General features: G+C 49.9%; 1 protein-coding gene across 1 annotated transcript in view; it reads left to right on the top strand.

The window, feature by feature from the left end:
- LOC140429965 (EF-hand calcium-binding domain-containing protein 6) overlaps positions 1–23,405 on the top strand; it is a 168,524-nt gene that overhangs the window by 115,923 nt on the left and 29,196 nt on the right. The window lies entirely within an intron of this gene.

The following is a 23,405-nucleotide window of genomic DNA, read 5'->3' as shown; positions in this document are numbered from 1 at the left end:
AAGATGACGTCTCCAGACCGCGTTTGATCTGTTGACCACAGGGAAGGCAGAGGCACAGTGGAGGAAGGCGCAGGGGGCGACCTACCAGTATGGGGAAAAAGCGAGTTGGATGCTGGCACACCAGCTCCATAAGAGGATGGCAGCGAGGGAAATAGGGAGAGTCAAGGATGGAAGGGGAGCCACGGTGCGGAGTGCGACGAAAATAAACGAGGTATTCAAGGCCTTCTATGAAGAGCTGTACAGATCCCAGCCCCCAGCGGGGGAAGAGGGGATGAGACGATTCCTAGACCAACTGAGATTCCCGAGGGTGGAGGAGCAAGAGGTGGCTGGTTTGGGGGCACCAATTGGGTTGGAGGAGCTGAGCAAGGGTTTGGGGAGCATGCAGGCGGGGAAGGCCCCGGGACTGGACGGGTTCCCGGTGGAGTTCTACAGGAAGTACGTAGACCTGTTGGCCCCGCTACTAGTGAGGACCTTTAATGAGGCAAGAGAGGAGGGGCCCCTGCCCCCGACAATGTCGGAGGCGACGATTTCTTTGATCCTAAAGCGGGACAAGGATCCACTGCAATGTGGATTGTACAGACCGATCTCACTCCTCAATGTGGATGCTAAGTTGCTGGCAAAAGTGCTGGCTATGAGGATCGAGGACTGTGTCCCGGGGGTAATCCACGAGGACGAGACGGGATTTGTAAAGGGCAGGCAACTAAACACCAATGTGCGGCGGCTCTTAAACGTGATAATGATGCCATCGGAGGAGGGAGAGGCGGAGATAGTGGCAGCTATGGACGCGGAGAAGGCCTTTGACCGAGTAGAGTGGGAGTACCTCTGGGAAGTGCTGCGTAGGTTTGGGTTCGGGGGAGGGTTTATCAGTTGGGTTAAGCTCCTTTACAGAGCCCCGGTGGCGAGTGTAGTGACGAACCGGTGGAGGTCGGAGTACTTTCGGCTGTACCGAGGGACGAGGCAGGGGTGCCCCCTGTCCCCCCTGTTGTTTGCATTGGCGATTGAACCCTTGGCCATGTCATTGAGGGATTCTAGGAAATGGAGGGGGGTGGTCCGAGGGGGAGAAGAGCATCGGGTGTCGTTTTATGCGGATGACCTGTTGCTGTATGTGGCGGATCCAATGGAGGGGATGGTGGATGTCATGCAGACTCTAAGGGAGTTTGAGGAGTTTTCGGGCTATAAGCTCAATGTAGGGAAGAGTGAGCTCTCTGTATTACAGGCAGGGGACCAAGAAAGGGGGATAGGCGATCTACCGCTGAGGAGGGCGGAGGGGAGCTTTTGGTACCTGGGATCCAGATAGCCAGGAGTTGGGGGGGCCCTACATAAACTGAATCTGACGAGGTTGGTGGAGCAAATGGAGGAGGACTTCAAAAGATGGGACATGTTACCGCTCTTGCTAGCGGGTAGAGTGCAGTCAGTCAAAATGGTGGTCCTTTCAAGGTTTCTTTTTTTGTTTCAGAGCCTTCCCATCGTGATCACCAAGGCCTTTTTTAAGAGAGTAGGTAGGAGTATTATGGGGTTTGTGTGGGCGAATAGGACCCCGAGGGTAAGGAGAGGGTTTCTGGAACGCAGTAGGGACCGAGGAGAGTTGGCACTGCCAAACCTAGGGAGCTACTACTGGGCAGCAAATGTGGCGATGATCCGCAAGTGGGTGATGGAGGGAGAGGGGGCGGCATGGAAGGAACGAGCCTGGGGGCGTTGGTGACGGCACCGCTGCCGCTCTCGCCGTCAAAGTATACCACGAGCCCGGTGGTGGCGGCAACGCTGAGGATCTGGGGCCAGTGGAGACGGCACAGGGGTGCAATGGGAGCCTCGGTGTGGTCCTCGATCAGGGGTAACCACCGGTTTGTCCCGGGGAGGTTGGACGCGGGGTTTCAGAGCTGGCATCGGGTGGGGATTAGAAGAATGGGGGACCTGTTCATTGACGGGACGTTTGCGAGCCTAGGGGCATTGGAGGAGAAGTTTGAGATACCCCTGGGAAATGCTTTTAGATATATGAAGGTGAGGGCGTTTGTGAGGCGACAGGTGAGGGAATTCCCGTTGCTCCCGGCACAAGAAATTCAAGACAGGGTGATCTCGGGTGTATGGGTCGGGGAGGGCAAGGTGTCGGCAATATACCAGGAGATGAAAGAAGAGGGGGAAGCGCTGGTAGAAGAGCTGAAGGATAAATGGAAGGAGGAGCTGGGGGAGGAGATTTAGGAAGGTCTGTGGGCTGATGCCCTGGGTAGGGTTAACTCCTCCTCTTCGTGTGCCAGGCTCAGCCTGATACAATTTAAGGTGGTTCACAGAGCGCACTTGACGGGGGCGAGGTTGAGTAGGTTCTTTGGGGTAGAGGACAGATGTGGAAGGTGCTCAGGGAGCCCGGCGAACCATGTCCATATGTTTTGGTCATGCCTGACACTGGAGGGGTTCTGGAGAGGAGTGGCGGGAACAATATCTAAGGTGGTGAAAGTCCGGGTCAAGCCAAGCTGGGGGCTAGCAATATTTGGAGTAGTGGACGAGCCGGGAGTGCAGGAGGCGAAAGAGGCCGGCATTCTGGCCTTTGCGTCCCTAGTAGCCCGGCGAAGGATCTTGCTAATGTGGAAGGAGGCGAAGCCCCCCAGCCTGGAGGCCTGGATAAATGATATGGCTGGGTTCATAAAGTTGGAGAGGATTAAGTTTGCCTTGAGAGGGTCTGCGCAGGGGTTCTCCAGGCGGTGGCAACCGTTCCTAGACTATCTCGCGGAGCGTTAGAGGAAGGTCGGTCAGCAGCAGCAGCAACCCAGGGGGGGAGGGGGACATCCTGTGAGGGGGGTGGGGGAATGGGGGCTTGCCTGGGGGGGCGGGTGGATGAGCAAGAGAAAACATGAAGGATTTGGGAAACTGGCACGTGCGGGAGAGAGCCAGTGTACAAAGCTATGTAACATATCGTTTTACCATGTATATATCTTGCTTTGTGCGATTTCTTGTTATTTTGTTATGAGGGGGGGGTTATTGTTTGTAAAGGTGAAAAATTGTGTTAAAAACTTTAATAAATATATATATTTTTAAAGTGGCTGACCGACGCTTAAATTGTCTTCCTGTGTTCAATGAGGAGGCTGTGTGAGATTTGGAAGCATTGCACTTAATGCCCTCTCCTAACAGTGACAACTGATTGGAGATTTTTTTTAAAATCATAGTAGAGAATTTGGAGTGTTGTTTAAAAGTTTTAGCATCTTTAGTTCTCACTTGTTTCTGGAGATATGAAAGGGACTTCTGTCCAACATTGGGGGACTTTCTGGGACACCTACCAAGACTTCAACACTATCAACATTGTTTCTGGAAATAAATTGAGAACTTCACCTGAAAAGAGTGAGTGCTGTGCTATTGCATCTGTTGTACTACTCTTTCTGCTGTGCTACTCTCTCTGCTGTGCTACTCTATCTGCTGTACTACTCTATCTGCTGTACTACTCTCTCTGCTGTGCTCTCTCTGCTGTGCTACTCGCTCTGCTGTGCTACTCGCTCTGCTGTGCTACTCCATCTACTGTGCTACTTTATCTGCTGTGCTACTCTATCTGCTGTGCTACTCTCTCTGCTGTGCTAATCTCTCTGCTGTGCTACTCTCTGCTGGGCTACTCTCTCTGCTGTGCTACTCTCTCTGCTGTGCTACTCTCTCTGCTGTGCTACTCTCTCTGCTGTACTACTCCATCTGCTGTGCTACTTTATCTGCTGTGCTACTCTCTCTGCTGTGCTACTCTCTCTGCTGTGCTTCTCTCTGCTGTGCTCTCTCTTCTGTGCTACTCTCTCTGCTGTGCTACTCTCTCTGCTGTGCTATTCCATCTGCTGTGCTACTCTATCTGCTGTGCTAATCTCTCTGCTGTGCTACTCTCTCTGCTGTGCTACTCTCTCTGCTGTGCTACTCTCTCTGCTGTGCTACTTTATCTGCTGTGCTACTCTCTCTGCTGTGCTACTCTATTTGCTGTGCTACTCCATCTGCTGTGCTACTTTATCTGCTGTGCTACTCCCTCTGCTGTGCTACTCTCTCTGCTGTGCTACTTTATCTGCTGTGCTACTCTCTCTGCTGTGCTACTCTATTTGCTGTACTACTCCATCTGCTGTGCTACTTTATCTGCTGTGCTACTCTATCTGCTGTGCTACTCTCTCTGCTGTGCTACTTTATCTGCTGTGCTACTCTCTCTGCTGTGCTACTTTATTTGCTGTGCTACTCCATCTGCTGTGCTACTCTATTTGCTGTGCTACTCTATCTGCTGTGCTACTTTATCTGCTGTGCTACTCTATCTGCTGTACTACTCTCTCTGCTGTGCTACTCTCTGTTGTGCTCTCTCTGCTGGGCTACTCTCTCTGCTGTGCTACTCTCTCTGCTGTACTACTCCATCTGCTGTGCTACTCTATTTGCTGTGCTACTCTATCTGCTGTGCTACTTTATCTGCTGTGCTACTCTATCTGCTGTACTACTCTCTCTGCTGTGCTACTCTCTGTTGTGCTCTCTCTGCTGGGCTACTCTCTCTGCTGTGCTACTCTCTCTGCTGTACTACTCCATCTGCTGTGCTACTTTATCTGCTGTGCTACTCTCTCTGCTGTGCTACTCTCTCTGCTGTGCTACTCTCTCTGCTGTGCTCTCTCTTCTGTGCTACTCTCTCTGCTGTGCTACTCTCTCTGCTGTGCTACTCTATCTGCTGTGCTACTTTATCTGCTGTGCTACTCTATCTGCTGTACTACTCTCTCTGCTGTGCTACTCTCTGTTGTGCTCTCTCTGCTGGGCTACTCTCTCTGCTGTGCTACTTTATCTGCTGTGCTACTCTCTCTGCTGTGCTACTCTCTCTGCTGTGCTACTCTCTCTGCTGTGCTACTCTATTTGCTGTGCTACTCTATTTGCTGTGCTACTCCATCTGCTGTGCTACTTTATCTGCTGTGCTACTCTCTCTGCTGTACTACTCTCTCTGCTGTGCTACTTTATCTGCTGTGCTACTCTCTCTGCTGTGCTACTCTATTTGCTGTGCTACTCCATCTGCTGTGCTACTCTATTTGCTGTGCTACTCTATTTGCTGTGCTACTCTATCTGCTGTGCTACTTTATCTGCTTTGCTACTCTATCTGCTGTGCTACTTTATCTGCTGTGCTACTCTATCTGCTGTATTGCTCTCTCTGCTGGGCTACTCGCTCTGCTGTGCTACTCTCTCTGCTGTGCTACTCTCTCTGCTGTGCTACTCTCTCTGCTGTACTACTCTCTCTGCTGTACTACTCTCTCTGCTGTGCTACTCTCTCTGCTGTGCTACTTTATCTGCTGTGCTACTCTATCTGCTGTACTACTCTCTCTGCTGTGCTACTCTCTGTTGTGCTCTCTCTGCTGGACTACTCTCTCTGCTGGACTACTCTCTCTGCTGTGCTACTCTCTCTGCTGTACTACTCCATCTGCTGTGCTACTTTATCTGCTGTGCTACTCTCTCTGCTGTGCTCCTCTCTCTGCTGTGCTCTCTCTTCTGTGCTACTCTCTCTGCTGTGCTACTCTCTCTGCTGTGCTATTCCATCTGCTGTGCTACTATATTTGCTGTACTACTCTCTCTGCTGTGCTACTCCATCTGCTGTGCTACTCTATCTGCTGTGCTAATCTCTCTGCTGTGCTACTCTCTCTGCTGTGCTACTTTCTCTGCTGTGCTACTCTCTCTGCTGTGCTACTCTCTCTGCTGTGCTACTCTCTCTGCTGTGCTACTCCATCTGCTGTGCTACTCTATCTGCTGTGCTACTCTATCTGCTGTGCTACTCTCTCTGCTGTGCTACTCTCTCTGCTGTGCTACTCTCTCTGCTGTGCTACTCTCTCTGCTGTGCTACTCTATTTGCTGTACTACTCCATCTGCTGTGCTACTTTATCTGCTGTACTACTCTCTCTGCTGTGCTACTCTCTCTGCTGTGCTACTCTATTTGTTGTGCTACTCCATCTGCTGTGCTACTCTATTTGCTGTGCTACTCTATTTGCTGTGCTACTCTATTTGCTGTGCTACTCTATCTGCTTTGCTACTTTATCTGCTGTACTACTCTATCTGCTGTGCTACTCTATCTGCTGTGCTACTTTATCTGCTGTACTACTCTCTCTGCTGTACTATTCTCTCTGCTGTGCTACTCTATTTGCTGTGCTACTCTATTTGCTGTGCTACTCTCTCTGCTGTACTACTCTCTCTGCTGTGCTACTCTATTTGCTGTGCTACTTTATCTGCTGTGCTACTCTATCTCCCCGAAAGTCTGATAGGATTCACCAGGCAGGAATGAGTGCTGGGTTAATCAGCCATCCCGCCACTCAGTGGGAATCACGCTGACTCTCCCACCTACCACTGAACATAGGGCACGGTTTTCCCACCGCGTTGTGCCCGCTGCCGATCTTGTTGCGCCAGGAGCACCACAGGAGAGGCCCAAATCGGGTTCGCTCATTTAAATATGGGCGACCGGGCTGAGACCCCATTCTCCTGGCTCCCAAAAGTCACCAGCACCATTGGCGAGGCCTCGCCCGGGCACCAATTAGTACTGGTCTGCACAAGCGGAGACAAGGGTGATGGCCATCCCGGGGGTCTCGGAGGCCATTGGAGCCCCTCCCCTCCGAGTGGTTGGGGACAGGGCAGGGCAGTATGCTGGCACTCCCCCTGGCATCCAGGCCCCCTGTCACCCAGGCAGTGCCAACCTAATACTCACCACAGACGCTCCCAGGTCTCTAATGTATAATAACAAGTCATCGTACATCCCCTGTGTTTCACCCCGCCTCTGACGATCCCATTCCATTCCTTCAAGGCACTCAATGCCATGGCCAGCGGTTCAGTTGCCATTGCAAACACCCAGGGTGACATACCCTGTCTCGTACCCTGAGCCGAAAGCCCCCAAGGTCATAATGTTAGTACACACACTAGCAAATGGAGCCTCATAAGTCAACCAACTCCGGACACAAGCCAAATTTTTGCAACACTGTAACGATGTACTCCCACTCCACCTGGTCAAATGCCTTCTCTGCGTCCGGAGAGACAATGACCTCCAGCACCAGACCGGCTACAAGAGTAAGCACCACATTAAGCAACAGGCGCACATTCGGCGACAACCCCGCCCCTTCACAAACCCCGTCTGATCTTCCCCTACTACCGCCGGGAGTAGTGGCTCTAGTCTTAATGCCAACACCTTGGCCTGCAATTTGGCATCTATGTTCAACAGAGAAATCGAGCAGTAGGTCCCACACTCTGTGCGGTCTTTGTCCTTCTTCAAGAGTAGCGAGATGGATGCCTGCCCAATGTCTCCGGGAGGGCACCCCCCTCCAAGGAGTCTCTGAACATGCCCAACAACAGAGGGCCCAAACGTTTTATACAACTCTACTGGGAGCCCATCCAGTTCTGGTACCTTCTCTGCCTGCATCTGTTTCAGCGCTACCTGGATCTCCTCCAAACCTAGCTCCTCCCGCAGCTCCTCTCACACCGTGGGACACTCCAGATCCCCCCAAAACTCTGCCATCTCCTGTTCATCCCCTGGTGGCTCTGACCTATATAACTCCTTTTAGAAGGCCCAAACTCCCATTCACCTTCTCCAGGGTGGAGGCCAGCCTTCTCGCCCAATCCTTAACCCGAACAATCTCCCTGTCTGCCTCCTGCCGCTGCAGTTGATGAGCCAAGAGCCAACTCGCCTTCTCCCCATATTAATATACTGCCCTTTTTGTCTGCCTCAATTGCCTCACCACCTTTTCCATGGACATTAAATCAAATTGCGTTTACAGTTTTTTTATGCATGGCAAAAGTTCTGGGGGTGGGTCACTCTCATACCTGCGATCCACATTTAAGATCTCATTCACCAATTTCTGTCGCTGCGCCCTAACCTCTGAATCCATATGTGCCTTAACCGCTAGGATCTCTCCTCTGATCACCACTTTCAAAGCCTCCCACACAATCAAGGGTGGGACCTCCCCGTTATCATTGTTTGCAATGTACTGTATGGCCCTCGAGATCCTCACACAGAACCAGAAGTCCAATTGCAGCCCTATATCCAGACACTACCGCCTGTGGCGCTCTTGACCAACGTCTAGCGGCAGGTCCACCCAATGTGGGGCATGATCGGAGATCACCACCACTGAATATTCAGCTTCTTTCACCCCCGCCAGATGAGTCCGACTCATAATAAAGGAATCAATCTGCAAGTACACTTTTTGCACTGTGGAAAAAACGAAAACTCCCTCTCCCCCGCCCGCCCCTCCCACCTCCTCCATCAATGCAGATAATACGTACAACATCTGAAATGGGGCCAGCAATCTCGGCCTAGATCGATCGGCCTTCATGTCCAGCACACAGTTCATATCACCCCCATAATAAGTTGGTGGGTGTCCAGGTCCAACACTGCCGCCAACAACCATTTCATGAACGACACATCATCCCAATTCGGGGCATATACGTTCACTAGAACCACTTGATCCCCTCTAACCCCCCCTACCACTGTCACGTATCACCTCCCCGGATCAACCGTCACTCTTTCCACGTGAAACCGAACCTGCATATTAATGAGGATCGCCACCCCCGGGGCCCGAGTGGAACACCTAACTCACCCAGTACATCTGGAGCCTAACCGGGTCGCGTTCCGGCATGTGGGTCTCTTGTAAACACACCAGGTCCGCTCCCAGACTCTTTAGATGTGCCAAAGCCCTCGCTCTTTTAACTGGCCCCCCCAGGCCCCACACATTTCAGGTGACCAACCATGTCACAGGGCTTCTCACCCCCTCAACTTCGAGTCAGCTATTACCACCGTGATAGGTCATACACTCACCGAGAAGACCCAGGCCCCAGGTCCACCAAAGATAGCAACCTGCCCCACCCCAAGGTGAGACAAAGAAATTTATTTTTGTACACTGAGTTGTGGAAAGCTTATAGTGGCACAGTGATGGGAAGACTGAGCATTTGGAATCACAATGAACAGGGCAAGCAACTGTGCATCTTCTTAACCAATCAGATTGAAAGACAGTGAAGGAAATGTAAATGAGAGCGGGTGAATGCCAACTTGGGTATAGCGAGAAAAATAAAGAATTGAAAGGGGAGAATTAGAAAGAAAAGAGAAAAGAAAAGTTGAGAATATATTAATTTACATTCACATTTTTTGAAATCTCCAACAAAAATAACCTGAAGTAATGAGTGACCATACTTGTGGTGATTAATTATCAGTGCCAGAGAAGTTTGTTGGCAGTAATTAACAATCATCACATTAAATGGGTACATATGCTTGAAATGACAAGACTTTCTGTGGGAAGTTTAATTCATAACTACCACACAAATGTAAAAAGTTCACAATATTCAGTGCATTTCAAAGGTAGGGCATGCGATTGGTCTTTTTGCAAAACCCGGTCACCGGTATTTGGATTTGGAATCTCACCATACGTCTGCTTTTCCCTCGAAGTTGCTGTATCTTTTATTCTTAAATAATGAAGAGTTTCATTAGCCTTGCCAATGTTTCGACAGAAAAAACTAACCCATTATTTTGTACAGGGCTCCTTTTCAGATGAGTGCCAGCTGAACTCTAAAACCACAGTAATCCCCTGCCAACATCAGGGGCGTCATTCTCCAACCCCCCAGCGGGTCGGAGAATGGCCGTTGGCCGCCGTGAATCCCGCCCCCGCCGGTTGCCGAAGTCTCCGGTACCGGAGATTGGGCGGGGGCGGGAATCGGGCCGCGCCAGTTGGCGGGCCCCCCCGCTCAATTCTCCGGCCCGGATGGGCCGAAGTCCCGCCGAGAAATTGCCTGTCCCGCCGGCGTAAATTAAAGTAGATATTTACCGGCGGGACAAGGCGGCGTGGGCGGGCTCCGGGGTCCTGGGGGGGCGCGGGGCTATCTGACCCCGGGGGGTGCCCCCACGGTGGCCTGGCCCGCGATCGGGGCCCACCAATCCGCGGGCGGGCCTGTGCCGTGGGGCACTCTTTCCCTTCCGCCTCCGCAACAGCCTCCACCATGGCGGAGGCGGAAGAGACTCTCCCCACTGCGCATGCGCGGGAAACTGTCAGCGGCCGCTGACACTCCCGCGCATGCGCCGCCCGGGGATGTCATTTCCGCGCCAGCTGGCGGGGCAACAAACGCCGTTTACGCCAGCTGGCGGGGCGGAAAACCCTCCGCCGCCAGCCTAGCCCCTCAATGTCGGGGCTCGGCCCCCGAAGATGCGGAGCATTCCGCACATTTGGGGCGGCGCGATGCCCGACTGATGGGCGCCGTTTGGGGTGCCAGAATTTCGCCCCAGATATTCCCAGGTCAGGCATACCACAACTAGGTGCAGAGGAGAAGTTTTCTCCTTCTCTACCTGTGGAGGTTGTGTTGAATGGAATCTTAGAGGCATCAGTGTTTGAACTTAAATTGATTCACTACCATGATGTAACAATTGGCATGCCACCATGCGTTTTTATGTTGAGTGTATATGTGATTTGGAAAGTGTTAGGTGGAATAGCATTGGAATTTGTCGATGATGCCAATTTGAGGAAGACTACTGTAGCCACCTGAGTTGGCCACTTCCCGACTTAAAATGGAGAACAGCAAAGGCTGAAGGGAAATTCAGCCAACACAGGCAAAAACTAGCAGGTGCAATTTACTGTGTATTAGACCTTGCAGAAACCCAGACAGCATCGATACAAGCAGCCATCTGCATAGTAATGCAGCAGCCATCTACATAGTAATGAGCGATCCCCGGGAACAATCAAAACATTTAAGGTAAACAAAGCCAAGCCAGACTCCTCGGCGCTTGCAGGAGCCAACACAAAAGAGGTTAACGGACACTTAAAGACCGCCCAACGATCAGGGAACAGCTCCAGTATTGGAGAAATCGAACCAAGCGATTGGAACAAAGTCCAATCACTTGAAACCAGGTACGGGGTCCGCCCCGAAAGGCGAGATGCCCCTGGGGACTATAAAGTAAAGCCCCAAAGTTCAAATCGTCCTTCTTGACAGGGTCACTCAGCAACGCGAAGCAACCCCTGAGAGTGAACTGTCCAGCGGCCGCCAACCAAGTAAGTCTCAAGTCAACGCTCGCTACGAGATAGGCGCTCCCAGCTACCAGTCCATACCAGCTTTTGAATCCTGCAGACTCAGGACCTGAACGAAAGGCCATTTGTTCCCCTGACCTGGTGGGCCAGTCCGAAGCTAAGTATTGGCCGTTTAGTGATAGGAATAGTCTAGAAAGTAGAGTTTATGCATGAGTAGTGATTTACCGTGTATAATAAATGTGTATTGATTTGAATCTTACTAATTGGTGTGTTGAGTTATTGATCATGACTTGAACTTGAACCTCGTGGCGGTATCATAAAGATACCTGGCGACTCTAGAGCAAAGGTTATAAAACAGAGCCAATTGAACCAACCAAAAGTTAGCAACACATTACTGGCGACATCCTGTCGGGACCCTATCTAGAAGTGGCTTAACCACTCCGGGAGAACCCAAAATTTGAATTAGAAATCCAATTGGGAACAGAAAAACCACAAGTGTTCAAGCAGTTCTGATCAATCCTCACAATTCGGAAGTGTGTTAATGCATGTGCAACTAACAGGGCAATAAGGTAAAACTGATAGATTTTTGTTGCGACAAAACTGTCGGGAGTTTGTATTCCGGAAAATAGCGAAAGCCATACCCGTAATTACAGCACCGCCTTAATACCCCTTGTTCCAAATTTCAAGAGAAGCATTCAGATAAGAAAGATGGCAATGCAGGCAATGCAACGTCTCATGAACCCCAAAGAATTTGTGCTCGCAGCGACCAGCAGTAGAGTAGGGCAGTGTCCCGTTTGGGAAGAGGAAATCAGAAAGTACCTCAAAGAGAAAGGATGGCCCCTTTGGAGCGAATTCTGTGAAAATGAGGAAACAGGTCCCGGGAGTATAGGACATACTTGGTGGGAGAACCTGAGCGAGATTCACAAGAAGAGCTTAGGAAAAGCTTGCAAGCCGATGACAATCGTGTCGTGTTTGGCACAATTGCGAGGCACAGAGGAGGTCGTTAGGACGCTCCGAAAAGAGATAGAAGGCATACATCGAATGAGCAAGGTCGATGTCATTGAGGGTGAGAAAGAGAACGGAGAGAAAAGGAGGAAGTTAGCGGCAAAGGACGGAGAGGTGGATGATGCCAAGCGGGCACACCAGTCTTGTCTGGCGCACCTAAGCAGCTTCCAATCCCAGTTCGAAAAGGCCTATCAGGACACGCAACATGCAGTCCTGGTACGAGAGGAAACCGAGAAGCAGGTAGAGGCATTGCAGAGGCAGTGTAGTGACCTGAAGGCAGTGTTAAGAGCACTCCATGCTGCCACCACGGAGCAAAGACAAAGCTCATTAGGCCACGCAAAGTGCCGGAAGCAGATTGCTGGACTGCAATCTCTGCTTTCAGTTCAAAAAGGATTCCAGGAAACCTTTGGATCACAGCTAGATGAGGAAGACGGCCCTGATTGGGAAGAATTGAGTGAGACAGCACAGAGATATGTTCAGGGAACATGTGCGCAGGGAAAGCCCCAGAAGAGAAAAGCGTCCCAACCCCCACAGAGCAGATAGTTCAGGCTCTAATGAACCCAGTCACCACCCACCGCACAGCCACATCAGACGACACGGAATTTCTGTACACCACCCCCTTAACAGTGACCCAATTACGGGACACGTGCGATAAAATCAAACCGTTCCTCCCCACCTCAGACCCCCACCACTTCTTTGCCAGAGTAAAGCAGCAGGCGACCATGTACGGCCTGGACGGGCGTGAGCATGTGAAGCTCACAGTTTTGAGTTTAGACCCTTCGGTCGTAGCAGCCCTTCCCGACCCACAGAATGTAGGAGGAGGCACCCTTTCAGAAATGCATACCGCGATCCTAGACGCGATCGGGTATAACAGGGGTGACCCCGTAGATGGCCTCAATAAGTGCAGGCAAAAGAAAACGGAGCACCCCACAGCGTTTGCTGGACGCCTGTGGATGCATTTCGCAGCAGTTTTCGGAGGCTTAGACCGCGCCCATTTGTCCCCAGACAACATGGCCAAATGGACCCGCACCCTTATCTCCCATGCCACAGAAACAGGACAAAAAGCTTGTGCCAATTATGATCCCTCAGAGGAGGCTCATAATGAGAAATGGGTTGTAAAAAGATTGTCCCACACCTGGGAGCAATCTGTTCAAAACAATCCCACGAATAAAAATCCCGAAGAACAGCAGGCAGAAGCAGACATACACACAGTTAAGGCACACCAGAACCCCGCATGGGTAAATGGAGGCAAGAACAGCCCCCACAAAAGTCACGAGTGTTACAACTGTGGACAGTTAGGACACTTTGCACGAGAATGCAATGCCCCACAAAAGCAACAGAGAACCCAGCAGACAGGCACTCTAAATAAAACCTGGACAAAGCCAATACATAGCGTTAGCACCCGTTCAGATCAGACGGACCTGAACGGAACGGACTGACGGTGTTCGGGCTCCCCCAGTTGGGTCTGCAACACCCTTTGGGATAGGTCCAGACGACCAGTAGTTGCAGCAAAAATACAGGGACAGCCCATCGAGTTTCTCTAGGACACAGGAGGGTCCCGCACCACAATCAATTCCTCCACCATGTTTCAAAAGGACACGTGGCCCACTGTGGCCCACTACAGCCACCATCACCCTCAGCGGCTTTACAGGACACTCACAGCAGGGACACATCACAGCCCCTGTACCAATTCAAATCGGCAACATCACCACCAAGCACCCCATAGTCTTAGTCGATCTACCCCACACAGCAGAACACATTTTGGGCATCGATTTTATGAATTCCCACAACCTATCCTTCGATCCAGTCAATCAATGTGTTTGGAGAATGGCAAAATCCGCAACACTCACCATAGGAGAATATGCAAACAAAATTAGCACAGTCGGCGAATTTTGGTTTGACCCGACCACAGTTAGCTCGGACAAGCAGGTTAGGGCAGTTCTGCAGAAGCACAGGACAGCATTCGCGACCCAGAAACACGACTGTGGCCGGATGACTGGTTCCGTTCAAATCACAGGACCTGATCCTAGACCCCAAAAGCAATACGGATTTCCCCAAGAGGCAGAGGGAGAAATCGCAAAAGTTATCGACAGCTTATTAGAGCAGGCCGTACTCAGATCAGTAGCCTCTACTAATAATGGCCCGATTTGGCCAGTGAGAAAGCCCGATGGATCATGGCGACTGACCATCGATTACCGGGAACTCAACAAAATGACCCCCGCAGCAGCCCCCACGGTAGCCACAAGTCCCGAGACCATGCTCAAACAGGGACTCAACTCACAATACTTTATGGTTTTGGACGTCAGTAATGGATTCTGGTCCATTCCATTGGCAAAGGCGTGCCAATACAAATTTGCCTTCACTTTTAAAAGTCAGCAGTACACGTGGACATGCTTCCCACAAGGATTCCACAACTCCCCCTCCATTTTCCACCGACAGCTGGCAAATGGTTTGTCAAATTTTTCTCGCCCCCGAATGTCTAGTCCAGTATGTGGACGACCTATTACTGCAGACAGACACCAAGGCAGAGCACATCGAGCTTCTGGCCGAACTACTGGAACTCCTACAGAAAATTGGATGTAAAGTAAACCCCAAAAAGGCCCAGATTTTGGAAAACAAAGGTGATATATTTGGATACAATTATCACACATGGTAAACGTGAGATCGAGCATAAAAGGATTGACTCGATTGCCAAATTGCCCCTTCCCCAGAACGTTTCAGCCCTCCGGTCGTTTTTAGGACTGGTTGGCTACTGCCGAAACCACATTGACGGTTTCGCCAGCAAGGCAGCACCCCTCTCGGACCTCCTAAAGAAAGGAGCCCCCTGGGAATGGCTTCCGCAGCATACAGATGCTGTGGACTCGTTGAAAAGAGCACTAATTGCAGCCCCCGCACTACAAGTTCCAGACCCGCTCTCCCCCTATGCGATAGAGGTAGCAACCACAGACCGCACCCTTTCAGCCGTGCTCCTCCAGGAACGGCACAAATAGTTTAGGCCCGTGGCTTATGCCTCCAGAGTCTTAGATGCTGTGGAGCAGGGATTTTCAGCCTGTGAAAGGCACCTGCTCGCAGTTTTTTGGGCAGTACAGTAATTTTCTGACATAACCGGACTAAACCCCATCACAATCCTGACAGAACACACCCCCACCCAACTTTTACTGGACGGACGACTCAAGGGCGGTACAGTTAGTCAGATTAGAGCAGCCAGATGGACCCTTCTTTTGCAGGGACGGGACATCACTGTTAAAAGGACCAAGACCCACACTTTCTTAGCAGATAACCTACAGTACCCAGGCACCCCCAATGAATGTGAAATCATCTCACCACACCACAACACAGGCCCCTTTATTGCAAAAACACCCCCCAGAAAGGTAGGTAGTCCAACCCAGAACCCGAAGAACACAGACACGTGCGAACCCATAAGAATATATGTGGATGGATCTTCCACAATATTAGAAGGGAAGCGCATAACAGGATGCGGTATTTATGTCGAGGACGCGCCCTAGAAGAAATAGCAATAAAACTTCCAGGACACTTAGGCGCACAGGCGGCAGAACTTGCAGCCGTGGCGTACATTGTAGAACACCCAGATTCCTTCCCCAGCCCAGCAGACATATACTCAGACAGCCTCTATGTCTGCAATAGCCTTACATAATTCCTACCCCTGTGGAAAGCAAGAGGATTTGTTTCCGCAGACGGAAAACCCCTCCCCTCAGCCCCATTGCTCCATCACATTTTAGAAAAAGCACAGGGCAGGACTTTTGGAATAGTTAAAGTTCGTAGTCACCATCGTTCCTCCCCCCCTGGAAATGTAAAAGCCGACGCACTGGCAAAAGCAGGTTCCAGGCACGGATATTTTTGGACACCCCCCGAGAACGCACCAGTGAATGCAGTTCAGGTCTCGCAGACTAATATCGAGGATTTAGTATAGGCCCAGAAGCAGGACAGCAATCTCAGGGAGATTTTGAAAGGAAACTATCCAGCACCCTATGATAGATTCAAAAATGCACTGACCACACATGACGGTGTGGTGTTAAAAGGCACCCTTTATGTGGTTCCTGAACAGGACAGGAATCAGCTCATTTGTTTGTTCCATGACAGTCATGGACATAAGGGAATTGATCCCACTACCGCCCACCTCAGGCAGCTCTATTGGTGGCCAAGTTTAAAAGAAGACGTAACGCACTACGTTGAGAATTGCCTTATCTGTGCCCAGAACAATTCGGACAGATATGCCAAAAAAGCTCAACTTAGTCACACCCGTCCCGTTAATGGCCCCTGGACTAACCTCCAGATTGATTTTATAGGACCATTGCCCCCTTGCAGGAATGGTTATAAGTATGTACTCGTTGTGATAGACACGTTTCCAAAATGGGTAGAGGCATTCCCATCCAGAACGAACACGGCAAAGACCACAGTCAAGATCTTAACCCACCACATCTTTACGAGATGGGGACTCCCCCGCAGCATTGAATCTGACCAAGGTTCCCATTTTACGGGACGTGTCATGAAGAACGTCCTCACGATATTTGGCATTACCCAAAAATTCCACATCGCATACCACCCCCAGTCAAGTGGTATTGTGGAGCGCATGAATCGGACCCTAAAAGCTACCCTCCGAAAAATGGTTCAGCAAAACACCACTTGGGATTCAGTCCTCCCTTTTGCGCTGATGTTTTTGCGAAATACAGTTTCAACATCTACAGGTTACACCCCACACACTCTCGTGACCGGACGCCCCATGAAAGGCACAGAATTTTTATTGGGATTAGATTTGACCAGCCCCGAAGTGACGGCCCTCACACACGAGAAAGCAGAACAACTGGTACAGAATGTTAAAACGGCTCAGCTAGCAACCGCGGTACGATTAGGCACACAAAAGAAACAGAGCAAGGCCTGTTTCGATAAGACAGTGCATGCGACTGAGTTCAGTGTAGGACAGCAAGTCATGCTCTCCATATACAACCCCAGCACATTCCTGTCACCTAAATATTCGGGTCCGTACTGCATTGCGGACAACGTAAGCCCCTCCGTGTACAAAATAAAGTTCCCCAACGGAAAGACTGGGTGGTTCCATATTAACCAGCTTAAGGCAGATGGACAACAGTCGAACCACACACACCACGTCATGCTCGACGCAGCAGACCACGCCCCGCCCACAGCCAACGGTAACCCTACCCTCTCCCAACACGTCCAGCCCAGCCATGGACTCAACCCCGACTCCACCCCCGAACTCTAGACTCCGCCCTGGGATGCCCACAGACTGCAGCAGCAGCGACAGCGACTGTGACTCGGACGATAGCCACAGCACAACCCCCTACTATCCCCATGCAACAGGACCCACACCCAGCGAATCTGACCACAATTCGGGTGATCCCTTCATGATCACTTTCCTAAACAAACCCCACCACCGACCACCGACCTACAATGACGGCCCCAAATCCGTCCCCACAGAACTAGACACCACCTTTTGGCACCGAGATAACTCATACAGACTCTTCCGGAATGACGAGAGGAATCCCAAATCACACCATGCAGTCCTATCCACCCTGATACACTCGAGAGTTTGGCATCCGGGAGAGGATGACGACTTTGAGTCTGACTCCCAAAACGAGAACCCCTTTGCGACCCTGTTCGCAACCGATAACTGTGGTGTCCAGATGATGTTTTAAAAAGGAACCGCTTGGGAGAAAACGGTGTCCTTGCTGATGGAACCTGCAGCATGTTTAATGTTGTTTGCAATGGTATTGTTAAATGTTGTTTGTAAGATCGGAAATTTTTTTCCACAGCCCCACGCCACCACCCTTCTGACGCCCACTGGCAGTCAGTGAAACTAGTTTGTCCCGGATGCTAATTCGGAGGAACTAGTTTGTCCACAAAGACTTGTTAATGTCCCAGACGCCAGTTCAGAGGAACTCGTCTGTCGACAGAAACATAGAACCCCGTTCATAACTGCCCTTCTGGTTCGAAGGAAGAACCAATACGGCAACCCCCCACGATGACTACATTTCTTGCCCGTTCTTGTTGGTTGCTCAGGCAGTGGAGAAACGACATTGGGACCCGCCCTACCTGGGGACCCCCCTCTGGTTAGCTACGCTCGGGTAGAGCACACACGGCATTGGTCGCCGTCCTACCCGGGGATTCCATCCAAATCATACCCGTCGCGGCCCATACGCACCTCATTTCGGCAATTTTCGTTCAAAATGTTTTATTTTTGTTTTCAGGTGACCCTTAGGTTGCCACCCGATGCTATTTACATCGTCAAACATTTGGCTCGCACTGGTTCAGTATTTTTAAGTGTGTCTTGCCCTGAATATTCAGTTTTTTTTTTTAAATGAGGGAGTCACACATGGTGACAAATTGTAAAGGGAGAATTGGCACTGAAGGACAGACGTACTAACAGACGAGATATTAAACCAAGATAGTAACAGACACTATGCTTGATCCCACAGAACTCCAGAAGCTCCAGGAAAAGAGACGAAACGAAGAGAAGAGAAAGAATAAGAACCATGAGGACATCCTCCGTGTTGCTCATCAGCCTAATGAACATTTGGTTGCGCGCGAAGGCGAACCCCCTGATCCCCAACCCCCCCCCCCCCCCCCAACCCCAGCCGTTAATGATTCACTTCCCCATAGCACCCAGAGCCCAGTCACAAGCGACACCACACCATCTTGGTGTGACAGGTTTATAACCTGGTACTCCCTGCCCTACTTAATAGAATCCCTACTAGTATTGGCGATACTCTGCTGCATCGTGCAGACTATTCGTCTGAGGAAATGGCGAAGGAGAGCCTACCGCGCTCGCACCCCGGTATATAGGATAAGATCCCCTATTTTCGGTTAGGACCAGACCCCGACCCCCGCGATCTATAATAAAGGACATTCGTTTGCGTTCTTTTTGTGAATAAAGAAATATGTTTCATGAGCGATTGTACAATCCTGAGCTTGACTGCCAAGCCAGGAAAAATGTGAATAATGCTGCTATGATTTTGTTTGTATCATTAAGGAAGTTAGTATGATTGAATGTTTGAGTGAGTGTAGTTTATTAAGGACAGTTAGAGGTACCGTTTTTCTTATTTTGTAAGGCATGTCCCTGTTTTGACATAGCGCCACTTAGAATGTTAGTTAAAATTTTCTTGCATAGTTATGGTCAGTGTAGAGGCCATAGAAGAGTGCTCGCCGGGTCAGGGAATGAGGACAATGCAGTTATGTGATCCTTCACGCTTCGCGTTAGGATCACAAGGAGAGAGTGTAGCCATCTGAGTTGGCCACTTCCCGACTTCAAATGGAGAACAGCAAAGGCTGAAGGGAAATTCAGCCAACACAGGCAAAAACTAGCAGGTGGACGTTTACTGTGTTTTAGACTCTGCAGAAACCCAGACAGCATTGATACAAGCAGCCATCTGCATAGTAAGGTAGCAGCCATCTACATAGTAATGAGCGATCCCTGGGAACAATTGAAACATTTAAGGTAAACAAAGCCAAGCCAGACTCCTCGGCGCCAGCAGGAGCCAACACAAAAGAGGTTAACGGACACTTAAAGACAGCCCAACGATCAGGGAACAGCTCCAGTATTGGAGAAATCGAACCAAGCGATTCGAACGAAGTCCAATCACTTGAAACCAGGTACGGGGCTGCCCCAAAAGGCGAGAAGCCCCTGGGGACTATAAAGTAAAGCCCCCAAGTTCAAATCGTCCTCCTTGACAGGGTCACTCAGCAACGCGAAGCAACCCTTAACAGTGACCTGTCCGGCGGCCTCCAAGAACATAAGTTTCAAGTCAATGCTCGCTACGAGATAGGTGCTCCTAGCTACCAGTCCATACTAGCTTTTGAATCCCGCAGACTCAGAACCCGAACAAAAGGCCATTTGTTCCCCTGACCTGTGGGCCAGTCCGAAGCTAAATATTGGCCTGTTAGTGACAGAAATAGCTTAGAAAGTAGAGTTTATGCATGAGTAGCGATTTACTGTGTATAATAAATGTGTATTGATTTGAATCTTACTAATTGGTGTGTTGAGTTATTGATCATTACATGAACTTGAACCTCGTGGCGGTATCATAAAGATACCTGGTGACTCTAGAGCAAAGGTTATAAAACAGAGCCAATTGAACCAACCAAAAGTTAGCAACACTACAGGAGACCAGAAGAGTAAACAGATATATAGTAAAGGCAGTTCAACAAGGATGAGTCCACTTACCTTTTGAGGAAATTACCAATATATGGAAATATAACCTTAGTAGGACAATTCTCAATGGAATGGAGAAATACAGGTCTGCAGATATACGTCAGATTTCAGTGGGTCAAGCTGTCAACAGACCAGATGGGATTCAGGGCTTTGTCTAACAGATCATTAAATAAAAGTAAGAAGTGATCATCAATTTATAGATGGAATTGATTTGGGCATAGATGGAGTACTGTGTGAAGCTTTCTACACACCATTATAAAAAGAACGTTATGGAGTCATGGAAAAAACAAAACACCAATTCACTAGGAATTGAGTTCAGGCAACTCAGTCCATATTCACTGAGAAAGTTAAAAAAGGTCTAATAGAAGAATTTAAGATCAGGAAAGTTTGAGAGGGTAAATAGACAAAGATTATTTCCATTAGTCAGTGAATCAAAAAGAGAGTTAAAATTTAGCCTGAATATTAGAAGTATTAAGGAGATCGGAAGAAAATAATGGAATTTGAATTGTATTACCACTGACACAATCGCAATATTAAAAAATGTAATTAAACACATGAAGAAAAAGAGCATAGGGTGTCGCTTTATGCGGACGACCTGCTGCTGTATGTGGCGGACCCGGTGGGAGGAATGCCAGAGGTAATGAGGATCCTTAGGGAATTCGGGGACTTTTCGGGGTACAAGCTCAATATGGGGAAGAGCGAGCTGTTCGTAGTTCAGCTAGGGGACCAGGAGAGGGGGATTGGCGAGCTCCCACTAAAAAGGGCGGAGAGGAGTTTCACATATTTGGTGGTCCAGGTGGCCAGGAGCTGGGGGGCCCTGCATAGGCTTAACTTTACAAGGCTGGTGGAGCAAATGGAGGAGGAGTTCAAGAGATGGGACGCGTTGCCGCTGTCCCTGGCGGGTAGGGTGCAGTCAATCAAAATGAAGGTGCTCCCAAGGTTTTTGTTCCTGTTCCAGTGCCTCCCCATGTTTATCCCGAAGGCTTTTTTCAGGCGGGTTAACAGGAATATAATGGGGTTTGTGTGGGCGCAAGGGACTCCGAGGGTGAGAAGGGTGTTCCTGGAGCGGAGTAGAGATAGGGGGGGGCTGGCGCTGCCCAACCTCTGTGGGTACTACTGGGCCGCCAATGCGACAATGGTGCGCAAGTGGGTGATGGAGGGGGAGGGGGCTGCATGGAAGAGGCTGGAGACGGCGTCCTGTGTGGGTACGACTCTGGGGGCGCTGGCAATGGCGCCGCTGCCGCTCCCTCCAAGGAGGTATACCACGAGCCCGGTGGTGGTGGCGGCCCTCAAAATTTGGGGGCAGTGGAAGCGGCATAGGGGGGAAGTTAGGGCCTCGGCGTGGACCCCATTACGGGGGAACCACTGGTTCACCCCAGGAAGAACAGGTGGAGGGTTTTCGGGGTGGCACAGGGCAGGCATACGAAAGTTGGGGGACCTGTTTGTGGACGGGAAGTTCGTGAGCTTGGGTGAGCTGGAGGAGAAGTACGGGCTCCCCCCCCAGGGAACACCTTCAGGTACTTACAGGTAAGGGCATTTGCCAGACGGCAGGTGGTGGAATTCCCACGGCTACTGCCACACACAGTACAGGACAGGGTGCTCTCGGGGGGGTGGGTGGGAGTGGGGAAGATCTCGGAAACTTACCAGGTGATGCAGGAGGAGGAGGAGGCCTCGGTGGTGGAGTTGAAAGGTAAGTGGGAGGGGGAGTTGGGAGAGGAGATCGAAGAGGGGGCGTGGGCAGATGCCCTAGGGAGGGTGAATTCTTCCTCTTTGTGCGCGAGGCTCAGCCTCATACAGTTTAAGGTGTTGCATAGGGCACACATGACCGGGACAAGGATGAGCAGGTTCTTTGGGGGTGAGGACAGGTGTGTTAGGTGCTCAGGGAGCCCAGCAAATCACACCCATATGTTCTGGGCAAGCCCAGCGCTGGAGGAATCTTGGAAGGGCGTAGCGAGGACGGTGTCGAGGGTGGTAGGATCCAGGGTCAAACCGGGCTGGGGGCTCGCAATATTTGGGGTGGCAGAGGAGCCGGGAGTGCAGGAGGCGAAAGAGGCCGGAATTCTGGCCTTTGCGTCCCTGGTAGCCGGCGAAGGATTCTCCTTCAGTGGAAAGATACGAGGCCCCCAAGCGTGGAATCCTGGATCAGCGATATGGCAGGGTTCATTAAATTGGAGAGGGTGAAATTTGCCTTGAGAGGGTCGGTACAAGGGTTCTTTAGGCGGTGGCAACCGTTCTTAGACTTTCTGGCAGAACGATAGACATTGGTCAATGGCAGCAGCAGCTCGGGGGGGGGGGGTTACTTTATTTTTGTTTATGTTATTTACACTGGAGGGTCTGAGGGGATGTATACACCTGTTGTCTTAAGTCGGGGTGTTAATGTTAATTTATTATTTAGGTACGGGGGGGAGGGGTTTGGGAGATTGCTTTTTTAGATTGTGATTTGTACTTAATCCTGTTGGGTTCTTTTTTCTTTCTCATTTTGTTATTGATATTTTATGAAAACCTTAAATAAAAATTATTTTTTTAAAAACACATGAAGAAAAATATTAAAAAGGAAAAATGGAATTTGAATACAAAGCTCCAATGTAGAATTAATGATAACGTATGTAACATGGGCAAGTTTAACTTTCTATTATTATAAATACTGTTAGTTTAGTTATTGTTTTGTTAGTTTGTCCTATTTTGAATTAGCACTACTCTCCAAAATTCTAACATTGCTTCCTCTTTAGTGACAATTGGGCAAATCTCATAGCTTCACCAGCCCAATTTTAGTGCAAATGGGCACATCCATTTTCCCAGAATGTTTACAACAAAACTGAAAAATACATTTTAAATCCTTGGGAGACTCGTGTGCTGTTGGGCACTTTTAAAATGCAGTCACACTAGGCTGGAGCTATAATTCCTCCTTTGCACACTTTCTAGAGATTACCAAGTGAAATGGTTTCAGTGCCTTTGGGAATAAGATTCCATAGGAACCTTGCGAGGGAAAAGGTCTTTTGTAAAACTATGCTCTTAGCATTTTAGATAGTCTATACTTAAGTGATGTCAATGTATGGTAATTCTGTTCCACTACTGAGGGAGCTTCCCCTGATTTGGGTTTGTCTCATTCATGATCTATAATGAGGCACCTGGTGTTTTCTAAAGATTATGAGAATGTACTTAAAAATATAAAATTCCATGTTTTGCTGAAACTGCTTGGGTTTTGTACCTGTGGCTTTCCAGAGAATGGGACAATAAGATATTCAGGCTTTATTGTGTAGTTTTAATGT

The sequence above is a fragment of the Scyliorhinus torazame genome, chromosome 9, assembly GCF_047496885.1.
Source record: "Scyliorhinus torazame isolate Kashiwa2021f chromosome 9, sScyTor2.1, whole genome shotgun sequence".
Taxonomy (NCBI): domain Eukaryota; kingdom Metazoa; phylum Chordata; class Chondrichthyes; order Carcharhiniformes; family Scyliorhinidae; genus Scyliorhinus; species Scyliorhinus torazame.
This window is presented reverse-complemented; position numbering and strand designations above follow the sequence as displayed.